At 43.7% G+C, this 12,373-nt stretch overlaps 1 protein-coding gene across 8 annotated transcripts in view; it reads left to right on the plus strand.

Annotated features, from left to right (window-relative positions):
* SV2B (synaptic vesicle glycoprotein 2B) overlaps positions 1–12,373 on the plus strand; it is a 194,199-nt gene that overhangs the window by 38,098 nt on the left and 143,728 nt on the right. The window contains exon 3 of one of the 8 annotated variants that reach the window (XM_070495833.1): positions 7,462–7,602. The exons of the other annotated variants lie outside the window; for them this stretch is intronic. The gene's annotated coding sequence lies outside the window, so the exon portion shown is untranslated. The remainder of the gene's footprint in view (positions 1–7,461; positions 7,603–12,373) is intronic. 8 annotated transcript variants of the gene reach the window in all.

Here is a 12,373-nt window from a genome sequence, read left to right on the forward strand (position 1 = left end):
TCCACATGTAGGTATTGAGAACTTGAAATAAGACTCGTGTGACTGAAGAACTGAATTTTTAAAATTTACTGAATTTTAGCCAATTTCAATTTAAATACCGCATGTGGCTAAGGGCTACTGCATTGAACAGCACAGCTCTAGATTTCCCGAACTTATGGGAGACACAGGGGACAGAGGAACATGTCAGATGACACCATAGGAAGGCAAACAGCAAAACACTCTACAGGAAACTCTGTAGGACAAACTATCTGGTTTCATTAACAAATAAGATGCAACGAATGAAAAAGAGATAGTCTGGGGAACATGTAAATTATTAAAGACAGGAGATATCAACCAATTTCAAAGTATGGAGCTTATTTGAAAAATGATTTGAACAAATAAACTGAGATAATGATGTTACAAAATTATTGTTAAGTTTTCAGATAGGATAATGGTATTCTGATTATTGAAAAAAAATAGTCCTATTCTTTTAGAGACATTATTGAAATTTTTTTTTTTTAAAGATTGGCACCTGAGCTAACAACTGTTGACAATCTTTTCTTTTTTCTGCTTTTTCTCCCCAAATCCCCCCAGTATGTAGTTGTATATTTTACTTGTGGGTCCTTCTAGCTGTGGCATGTGGGATGCTGCCTCAGCACGGCCTGATGAGCAGTGCCATGTCTGTGCCCAGCATCCAAACTGGTGAAACCCTGGGCCACTGAAGTAGAGTGCGTGAACTTAACCACTCAGCCATGGGGCTGACCCCTGTTGAAATATTTACGGATGAAATCATATGATGTCTGGGATTTAATTCAAAATAACCCAGTGTGTGTGTGAAGAGGGAAGGAGGGTGGAGAACTGGGTGGGGTGTAGGTGAAACAAGATTGGAATGAGTTGACAATTGTTGAAGCTGGTGGGTACATGGGAGCTCATTATATTACTCTCTATACTTTTGAAGCTGTTTGAAAATTTTCACAATAAAGTGTGAAAAACCGAAAGAAGTAAGGGAGACTTCCAAGGAAGCTCTTTAAAACCTCAAACAACAGCAGCAGCAACAAAACATCACCTTTGGGCTGAAGTCAGAGCTGGGAACTGGGGGCCGTGAAGGATGGACAAATGGTACCCCAAAGGAAAGGCAGCGTCCCCTAGCACAAACACCACTATCGACTCTGCAATAAGGAGTGTAAGCTTTGGGCCCAGGGCAGCACTGGGGAGCTGGACCTGGAATTCGGACTTCTCTCTATTAAGCTGCAACCCCAGCTAAAGGGATCCCAGGTCTGCAGCGTCCCTGGCTCTCAGCAAAAGCAAAAGCAAATTCTCTCTGGAGGACAGCATCCTCCATTTAGGTATGTGGGATTCTACATATTAAGGTCAAGCACATATGAACAAATATTAGGGCGAATATAAAAATTATCGTCTAAACTGGGACACTTTGAGGATGAAAGGGGAGGCTAAAATAATTAACAGGTGTAAGTTATTGCAAAAGAGATAAACCAGGATTGTCTTGGAGAAACCAAGCCGTATGGTCCCCTTGGTGAACAGGAGAGGAAGGAAGGTCCAGCCTCTTCTGCTCCTGGAGTTTGGTGGGAGTGAGAGATCATTTGGAAGTGGATCTCATGCTTTGCATCAGTGGTTCTCAAATGGTGGCCCTCAGACCAGCAGATCCAGCATCACCTGGGAACTTGTTAGAAATACAAACTCTTGGGCCCCACTCTGGATCTAATAAAGCAGAAAATGAAGGGTTGGGACCCAGCAAGCTGCTTTGGAAGAAGCCCTCAAATGATTCTGATGCACCAAGTCTGAGACCCACTGGTCCAGGTAAATGTTTTTAAATTGGTGTTTATCAGCTGTTAGCAGACATGCCACGAGTATCACAATGCCAGCGATGTTTTTCTTAAAAGTAACAGCAGACAGGTGAAAAGTTACATTTTCCAAATAATAAATGTTTTAATGGTACCAGGTAATTCTGTACATAGTCTAATAAAAGTCATTCAGCCATTATCCATTAAGAAGGACTTAAAAATAATAAAAAGGCCTTTCAGGATTGTTTTTTTTAAAAGATTGGTACCTGAGCTAACATCTGTTGCCAATCTTCTTTTTTTTCTTCTTCTTCTTTTACCCAGAGCCCCCCAGCACATAGATGTATATTCTACTTGTAGGTCCTTCTAGTTGTGCGCCTTTTAGCATTTTATGTAAACATTTTCTATCCCAAAGGTTGGTGATTCTCCCAGAGAAATAGCACAAAAATATTACCTTCTCAAAAGAGGCTTGACCAAGATATGGAAGCAACCCAAGTGCCCGTCAATGGATGAATGGATAAAGATGTGGTATAAATACACAAAAGAATACTACTCAGTCATAAAAAAGAGAAAATCATGCCATTTGTGACAACATGGATGGACCTTGAGGGTATTATGCTAAGTGAGATAAGTCAGATGGAGAAAGACAAGTACTGCATGATTTCACTCATATGTGGAAGGCAAACAAACAAACATGTAGAGAAGGAGACCAAGATTAGTGGGCACCAGAAGGGAAGGGGGTGGGGGACGGGTGAAAGGCGTAAAGGGACACATGTGTGTGGTGACAGATAAAAGCTAGACTATTGGTGATGAACATGATGCAGTCTCTACAGAAACTGAAATATAATAATATACACCTGAAATCTACACAATGTTAAAAGCCAATATGACCTCAAGTGAAAAAAAAAAAGACTGTAATTAGGTGTATGCCTCTCCTGTGCACCAATTCGTGAACTCTTCCTCCAAGTTAAGTTCGCAAACATTCTGGCTGAAACTGGTCCTTAGCACGAGATCACTTAGGTCTGGTCTCACTTAACCTGGGGTCTAGGCAAGAGTCGTTCCTGCCTATTCTCTTTGATCTCCTCCAACAGAAATTGGAGAACACGGCTGATGTTCATTTTTTTCTTTCCCCATTGGGCTTTCTGAACTATTCAGACCGGGTTCAGGGCACGTACCAGGTATTTCTGTGACCTAGAACTTCCCCATTCTGCTACAGGCGTACTGGTGCTTGTCCTGAACCAGTTTCTGATGTGCCTCAGTGGCCGTTTATCACCTCTGCATTAGGCGTAATAGGATGGGCCCCTCATTAATTACGGCTTTGCTGGGAGTTGATAAACATATGGAGAGAGAGAAGTCTCTCTGCTTTCTTGTAGCCACAGGCACCAAACAGAAACCCATACAGCCTCAGCTGAACGTATGTTAACGCTAAGATTCCCCACCCTTCCTCCAACTTCTCTTAAAAATAGAGCTATTATGAGGATGGAAGCCAGAAGTGCTACAAACACTAGGCTGGTAGGGATTGTACCTAAGAGTGACATGGAATCACACTGTTTCTTAAACCCCATTTCTGGAACTGGCTACATTACTGGGGGACCTTTAAAAAATACAGTCTTTTTTGCACCCCATTCCCAAAAGAACTGACTTTAGCAGATCTGCATTGAGACCTGAGAAACTCTGATTCATCAGGGGGTTCTGATGTGCCCCTTGAGTTTGGAACCCTTTATGCGGAGTTAGAGCTGTTCCAGCGAAGCCTTGAAGTTTTTCCAGATCTTTCACTGATGCCATCTAGGGTCCTTTGCAGAGTAGGGACGTGTTCTTCTTAGGAAGACTTGAGATTTTGGGAGCATCTTTGCAGTTTGCTCTTCCAGTCTAGTCCCAATCCAGTGGAGGGTGAGCCCATCAAGGGGGCCTGGTCAGGAGTGCAGACAGGTGCCAGCACAGACAAGGTAAGGCTGGCTCTGCCACTCACACCTGAGACTTGGGGCACATTACCAAATTCCTGTGAGCCTCACTTTGCCTACCTGAACAATGGTAAGAGTAATATCTGCTGGAGAAAGCTCTTGTGAAGATCAAATTAGAGATATAAGTAAAATATTTTGTCTATAGCCTGGCACATAGTGGGTTCTCAATAAGGAGTTGATATTATTTTTTTCCCTTAAAGGTTCAAGTCTATAGAGTTGCCACATAGTTTTGTTTTTTCCTGGACAGAGGTCACATTTTGGCAACATTTTTCTGCTAAGGGAGATTATAGAAAGTTTCATTTAGGGAAGTGAATGCTGTACCTGAAAGAATATTTTAAAAGACTGACACTCTGCTAGAAGCTGGTAAGGAAGAACATGGGGTCCCACCGATGTCAGTGCAAGGCTCCCTCAGAGCTTCTGAGCAGAAGAGTGGCATGAAGGGAGCAGAGAGGTGAGAGATGGAGGCGACTCTTCAGGGATCTCAATGCGGCCCAGGTGTTAGCTGGAGGTGCTCTGACCCTTTGGAGCTGGATGTTGTTGGCTCATACTCCAGTCAATGCTGTGGAAAAGTCCAAGCTGTCTTGCAAGTCCTGGGGCTTTCATGCCAAGGTCAACTTTGCCTTCTTCCCTCTGCTGATTCTTGTCCTGTACTGTCTTGGGCAGCTCCTTTCCTTGTTTGCCTCAAAAACTCTTTGTATGTGTAACAAATTTTACCCGAGTTTGGAGAAATGGACGTGAGTTTATATCACAGCAGGACAACAACTTACACTCAAATATGAAGCATTCCTGTTATAAGACCCCTCTTCCTTGTTGCTTAGCCCTAGTATCACTCTTCTGTCTCTCCTCTCCTCTCTCTTCTCTCTTCTATTCTGAGCTCATCCAGTTCGTTTCAAATGCAGAACAAGATGGCTACTTTTTCACTTGCTAACCTATGCTCTCAGGGTATCTGCTGCCCCAAGTGGCATTGCAAGATATTTTCCAGAACGAAGAGGATTACTCCTTGAAAGGAATTATGGGGCTTGCTCTTAAGATGGTAATTTATTTCTTATCCCCATCCAAACCTAAATATTTAAGCAATGAGATGCTGAACAAATATAGGCACAATAATGTGGGTGGTGGTGGTGGTGGTGTTAGTAATGGAGAGAAAGGCTGGATCCAAGATATATTTGGAAATGATAAGATCTCACAACAAATTAGGCATGGAAGAAAAACAATAGGAAGGAAAAGGAAGAAACCAACATGTATTTGAATACTGGTATCTTCTGTAATCCCAACAACCGTCCTTTTAGATTGGTTTTATCTCAATTTTCCAGGAAAACAACGTTCAGAGGGGTTAAATATTATGCCCAAGGCCGCTCAAAACAGTAAATGGGAGATCCAGGATCCAACCCAGGTAGGGTTTAAAGACTCGTATTCTTTGCGCTGTGTTCTTAATCACTGACACTTCCACCACAGAGAGTGAGAGGTTTGTTCTAAAACTGGATTTAGTCCAGCTCATAAGATTAGCACTATCTAATTTATGCACTAATATACTAATCTAATTTAGTACCAAACCACTTGTGATTAAAAATAACGTTTAGGATGTACCCTTATTTTTTTATAGCCCGAAATAGGAATCTTGGTGTAGATCTTTCTTTTTATGGTTTCTTGAGTGAAGGTGATAATAATCTACCGCTTCATAAGTACAGTTTATGTGTGCAGTTCACCTGTCATTGCAGGGCGAGTGGTTGGGTATTCCATGGAGGCTGGTTTCCCAACAGCTAGCTTCATCCGGGGACAGAGTGGGTCGGCTCGCTCTCATGAGAGGCGTTTCAGCAAAGACCATGGGACCCCTTGGTTGCAATGTTGTAGGCATTCTGATTTGAAAGAGAGGTGCCCAAATAAGGCTGTCCATCAGAATCACTTGGAAAACAGATGTTCAAAATCCGGATGCCTGGGTCTTATTAGAGATGGTTCATCATTTCTGGGATGGCTCAGTGGCATTTCAGATAGACTCTGCAGCTGATTCTAATGGACACACAGGTTTGAGGACTCCTTGGGACTCCTGGGGACTCCTGGGACAGGTTGCCATTAAAGTCTCTGTCGCGAGGTTTTATGAATTCTGTTTTCTGTTAGGGGAGTGAGAGTCATGGTCTTCCCATCTTCTATTCTTTAAAGCACAACGTTCTATTCATGTGGGCAGTGACAACAGGTCAAATGTCATTCCTATTTTGTTCTTGGAGAGGATAGAATACTCAGCGGCCTTTAAAATTTCTGGGTTGCACATTCTCTGTAATGAAAAATATCATTTACTCTAGTAGCACTTGTTGATGATGCCAGCAGACCGCACACGGTGTACTTTGAAGAGGGTGGATAATGTTTACACATCTGCGGGAACTAGCTAGAGGGATCAAGATGAGATTCTTAGCTGATATCACATTTATTAAAAAAATGGAGGAGTACACACAGGACAGAGATGGTTTGGGGAATATAGGATGCTTAAATACGTTTTTCTTTGGCAGTCCTGAAGCAGAAAAAGAAAAATTCTTGGGGGATTCAGGAGTAAATGTATATTTTCTGGGCCTTGGAGAATACACTGCCCAATATCTCTCCAGTTCTTGAGCTGGACCTTTCATGGATTTTTTTTTATAAAGCTTTGGCTCATTCTTCTCCAAATAGATGGATGCTGGTAATAAATAATGAAAAAATATTGAATAGTAGAAAAATGACATGCAATTTTCCTTCCTCTTTGATGTAAGCCCTTCTTAATAATTAATGCACACATATTTTCTAGTGGTGAGAGGCCTCTCATTAAAGGGAGATATAACATGGGTGAAGCTGAGAAGAGACTTTCTGAGTCCGTGGCCAGCTCTGAGGCATTGACCCCTAAACCTTTTGCTTCTCAGCAAAGGGGTAGCTCTCAGGCAGAGAGAGTGTGGAGAGGTTGGGCCTTCCTCCACTTTATTCTGTGATGCTGAGCCTTCTTTGGCAGCTGGTCTGATCTTTATTTTTAACTAGGAGGGCTCTATAATTAACTCTAGCCTATTTCTGCTGTGTTAATTAACATGTGCATACAGGAGGTTACTGTTTTCCCTTAAGGTGTGATGAATAGAACTGGTTTTCAGGGAAGTCACCTAGAGCTTTAGCAGATGTAGAAATTGGCTTTGGGAAACATTCACACTGAATAGCAAGATATGACTAATTCTATTTGATAGAGTCCACCAGGGTCTAAGGTATAAAGAGTGGTCCCCGGACTCCTCTAGGCTCTCTGTGGGCAGTGGAGGTTGAAGAGCAAAATGGAAGGAACCTATCTGTGGAAATCAGTCAGATCTGGGTCTGAGTCTTAATGCCACCCCGTAGTGACTGTGTGATCTTTGGTAAGTTGCTTAACCAATCTGAGTCTTGTTTGCTCATTCATAAATGGGGCACAGAACACCTCCTTTTATTAGAATTAATTCAGGCAATATTTGGGAAACTTCTGAGACATGTAACTCGATTCCTGAGCCTACGAGTTGGCCATGAGTGTTTATCTTATCAGACTGTAAGCTCCTTGGGAGCAGAGACTATCTCTTATTTGATCCATGTCTCCAATGCCTAGTAACAGTAGGAACTCATATTTATTGAAAGGATGAAAGATGAAGTGGTCTTATTGGATTAGTAACTTTCACAGTAGTGCAGTGGCTAGTGTTGGATATGGACAAACTTTTCAGCCCTAAACTCTTAACATGTCTCTATCCCCAAAGGAGTTTGGACCCATTACTGAGACCTCCTTTACCTCCTCGGCGGAGTATCGGGCCTGCCAGTCCATGAAGGCTGCACTGAGAATTGCGCTGTTCCTCCCCGGATGGTCCTTCTGGCCTGGGAGTCTTCTGAGGCTCCTGGAGGTGAGAGGTGGCTGTGGAATTTGGCAGGGACGCCCGCCAGTGGTCTGGCCTGCCCAGATGTGCTATGCAACCACTCCTCTCTTGGGTCTTGTCATTGGCCAGTGACAGTGCTATGGGCAAGCAGAACGTGACAGGCAGTGGCGCATGAGTCTCCTCGGCTCACAGAGATCTCTCTCTAATATTTGCTTCTGCTCTTCTTCCCCCAGCACAGGAGAATCTCTTTTTAGCCTGTGTGAGACCAATCTCCCTTTCTGCTCTTTAAGACACTCAGTCTCATACCCAGAATCCCTCTTTCTTGAAAGCCTTTGGTCTTTGGAACACATGAGCCAGAAACACTTTTAGGCAATTTATTTTCTGCTCTGCTGTAAATGTCTCCTGGGTGCCAATGTGCAAAACTCACTACTTGCCTGAATAGTGGAAGGGAGAGTTAATATCTTAAAATATTATATACATGATGCCTAGGAGGAAATAACTATATTCTGGGACTGGTCTCATTAGAGATGGCAAGTGTTACAAGACTTCAGGGGCCATTGATTCATGATGGTTGCAAGATGCTGATGAAACTCTAGGTATCATCTCAGCGTTTAAGGCAGGAAGAAGAATGGAAGAGACGAGGGTTTTCTTTTCATACTTTTCCCTTGTAACAAGAAGTAAAATAGCCTTTTAGAGCCCCCCTTCCTCCCAAGAGATGAACTTGGATGTCTCATTGACCACGGTTGGGTCACACAGCCGCCTCTCCCTACGCAGGAAGCTGGGAAAGCCAATGCTGGGTTCCCAGCCTCGAGGAGGGAGACAGCAGGAGAGGAGGGGGACAGGAATGCCGTTGGGTTAGGCTGTCTTAGTCTGAGTTCCCTTAGGGGCCAAGCCTGGTACAAAGATTTGAATGTTTGAATGTTAGTAGTTTGTTTGGGTTGGTGACGCAAACCCTGGGAGAGAAGTGGAGAAGTGAGATGAAGAAGAGAAGAAGCCATATGTGTTCTCCAGAGAAGCAGAACCAATAAAGCAATAAGATGCGCACGCACACACACACACACACACACACACACACACACACACACACATTATAAGAAATTGACTTACATAGACTCTAGAGGCCGAGAAGTCTAAGACTGGCAGAGAGCTAGCAAGAGAATGAGGAGGGCCAATGGTGTAATTTCCGGTCTGAGTGAATCTGAAGGCAGGAGAAGATGGAAGTCCCAACTCAAAGACAGTTAGGCAGAGAGAAAAAATTTCTTATTACTCAGCCTTTTATTCTATTCAGGCCTTCAATGGATTGGGTGAGGCCCACCCGCATTTGAGAGGGCAATCTGCTTTACTTGGTCTATGGATTCAGATGTTGATCTCATTCAGAAACACCCTCACAGACACACCCATAATGTTTAACCAAATGCTTGGGCACTCTGTGGCCCAGTCAAGGTGACATATATGGTTAACCATCACACCATGAAAGAGAACCTTGTCAAGCTGGCTACCCCTGTGGGCAGCTGGAGCCTAATCCTGTTGGAGCAACTCTGGGAGCCAGAGTAAAACATGCCCTTGGGAGTTCTGTACTCCCACCAGTCGTTGGTTGAGGGCTGCTGGGGGAGTTTCAGTCCCTGATGCTTCTGTCCTGCCCATGAGCTGGCAGATGGCTTTGGCCAGGGAGTGGCATCTGGCAAAGCAGTGCAGCTGGTGGCCCGTGGAAGTCCGGTGGGTGCTCTAGAGTAGCAAGGTGACGGGATATGGGTGGGCACTGTCAGCGTCAGCTACATCAACCAACACAGTCTGCCACAGAGGGTGTGGTAAAGCACCTGGATTTCAACAAATGCTTTTTTATTTTAACAGATTTTAAAGGGCTGGCCCTGTGGCCTAGTGGTTAAATTCGGCACACTCTGCTTCAGCTGCCTGGGTTCAGTTTCCTGCCGTGGACCTGCACCATTCGTCGGTGGCTATGCTGTGGCAGTGACCCACATGCAAAGTAGAGAAGACTGGCAACAGATGTTAGCTCAGGGTGAATCTTCCTCAGAAAAAAAATTTTAAAGCTGGAGATTGACTTATTTCACTTAGCATAATACCCTCAAGTTCCATCCATGTTATAGTAAATGGCAAGATTTCATCTTTTTAATGACTGAGTAGTATTCCATTGTATATATATAAATATGTATATACACCACGACTTCTTTATCCATTCATCCATTGATGGGCACTTAGGTTGCTTCCAAGTCTTGGCTGTTGTGAATAATGCTGCAGTGAACATATATATGCATAGGGACGCGTATATCTTCTCAAATTAGTGTTTTCCTGTTCTTTGGATAAATACCCAGAAGTGGAATAGCTGGATCATCTGGTAGTTCTATTTTTAATTTTTTGAGAAATGTCTGTACTGTTTTCCATAGTGGCTGCACCAATTTACATTCCCACCAGGAGTATATGAGGGTTCCTTTTCTCTACATCCTCTCTGACACTTGTGATTTCTCATCTTGTTAATTATAGCCATTCTGACAGTTGTGAGGTGATATCTCACTGTAGTTTTGATTTGCATTTCCCTAATCATCAGTGATGTTGAACATCTTTTGTGTGCCTGTTAGCCTTTTGTATCTCTTCTTTGGAAAAATGTCTGTTGGTATCCTCTGCCCGTTTTTTGATTGGGTTGTTTGTTTTTTTGTTGTTGAGTTGTGTGAGTTCTTTATATATTTTGGATATTAACCCCTTATTAGATATATGATTTGTAAATATTTTCTCCTTCTTGGTCGGTTCTCTTGTTTTGCTGATGGTTTTCTTGATGGAGAAAGACAATTACTGTATGACTTCACTCATATATGGAAGGTAAACAAACAAACAAACACACGGATACAGAGAACAGATTGGTGGTTATCAGAGGGGAAGTGGGGAGGAGGCGGGTGAAAGGGAAAAAGGGGCACATGATGATGGTGACAGATGGCAGCTAGACTTTTGGTGGTAAACACAATGCAGTCTATATAGAAGTTGAAATATAATGATGCACACCTGAAATTTATATATTGTTATAAACCAATGTGCACTCAATTAAAAAAAAAAGCTGGAGATTGATTCTAAGTCTCAGATGTTTTGACCTTTAGGACTTTATCTCTGAAGAGAAATTTGTGCTCTTCTGACAACCAAGAAAGAATGAGGACTCTGCAAACAGAATCTTAAGTGATTGCACTGTTGACGTTACCACTGCTGGGAGTTGAGGCTCTTGGTCTCCCATCTTGGATGTGATTTGGAGCCCAAAGGGAGGATGAATCACATTAGGTAGCATTCAGATTCAACCTTGGGCAAGGCAGTGCTGTCTGCTGTCCTCAGGAGAGAAACCTGAGGCTCAGGGAGGGGGAGGAATTTGCCCAAGTCACACAGCTGGAAAACACACACAGAGTGGAGTCTAGGGCTGCTTAATGATAAAACTGGTGCCCTTTCCATGATACCCGGCTGTTCCCCCAGGAAAGTGACCTTTCAAAGGCAGAGTAGGAATTAGTAATGGTATAATTATACACTTATACACTTCTTGCTCTGCCTCACATCCAGACCGGTGGCAGAAAATTGGTTTTCTGATGGGGGGATAGGTTGCACTGACCCTCTTTCCTTCCCTCCCCTCTCCTCTCCTCTCCTTTCTCTCTTGCTAGGAACAGGTGCCTGCAGCTGTTGCTAGCATCTGGTGTCACGTTCCTGAGCCAATCACGTCAGACTGGTCCGGGCTAACCATACCCTTGACCTACTGATACTTCCTCCTGAAGAATAAAAAGTAGTCAGCTGCAATGCCTGAGTTAGAGAAACATAAGTTGCGAATAAAACTTGGCTCTCTTTGATCCTTGTTATTAAGGTTAATACACAAATAGATGCATGATGCCCTTCTCCTTCCTTGGACTTGCTCCTGACCTACAGCCCCTGCTGAAGGAAGGACCAGGTGTCCGTGTTTGTATCTGCTTTGGTGTCCGTGTTTGTGTCTGCTTTCATGAGCACAAGGATGGACCCATCATGCCTCAGAGGGAACCAATCTGATCACGTTTTCTATCCTTGGACTTTAGTTCTGAGGCTTTGAGAGACTGAAATAGTCACCCTGTGACCAACCAAGCTGCAAAATCAAGTGTAAGCCTCGGATATGGGGAGCAGAGGAACCTGGAGTAAGCAGAGAGCAGGCAGACGCTTGCTGGGAAGCAGACAAGAGAACAGATGGCTCTGTGTGGAAGGAGTTGGGACCCTGCACCCCCATCCCTCCCTGGGCTGGACTTTCTTCCTCTTGCCTAAGAGAGCCATGCGATTATGCTTAAAGGAACCTCCCTTATGCATGTAGGTGGGAGGCGGCGTGGGTTTCTTATCATTCAGGTGATCCCTGGTCAAGACAGTTTGTGTAAGGTGCTGTGGGTTTTGACCACAGATGCCACCTCATGCTGGGCATGGAACTTCACCCTGTGCTGATGTGGAACACAGACAGTTAAGCAGGCTTGTGGAAACTCAAACCTGTGTGTTTACTTGCAATGTTGATCAAAGCCAGAACTCCTAATTGAGACAGAACAAAATTACAACCATCAAAAAAGATGAACCACAGGGGCCCGCCCCATAGCCTAGTAGTTAAGTTCGGCATGCTCTACTTCAGCAGCCCGGGTTCACTTCCCGGGAGTGGACCTACACCACTCCTCAGTGACCATGCTGTGGTGGTGACCCACATACAAAACAGAGGAAGATTGGTACAGATGTTAACTTAGGGTGAATCTTCCTCAGCAAAAACAAAACAAAAACGAAAACAAAGAAAAGATGAACCATAACGTTAATGGTT

The sequence above is a fragment of the Equus asinus genome, chromosome 2, assembly GCF_041296235.1.
Source record: "Equus asinus isolate D_3611 breed Donkey chromosome 2, EquAss-T2T_v2, whole genome shotgun sequence".
NCBI classification, from domain to species: Eukaryota; Metazoa; Chordata; class Mammalia; order Perissodactyla; family Equidae; genus Equus; species Equus asinus.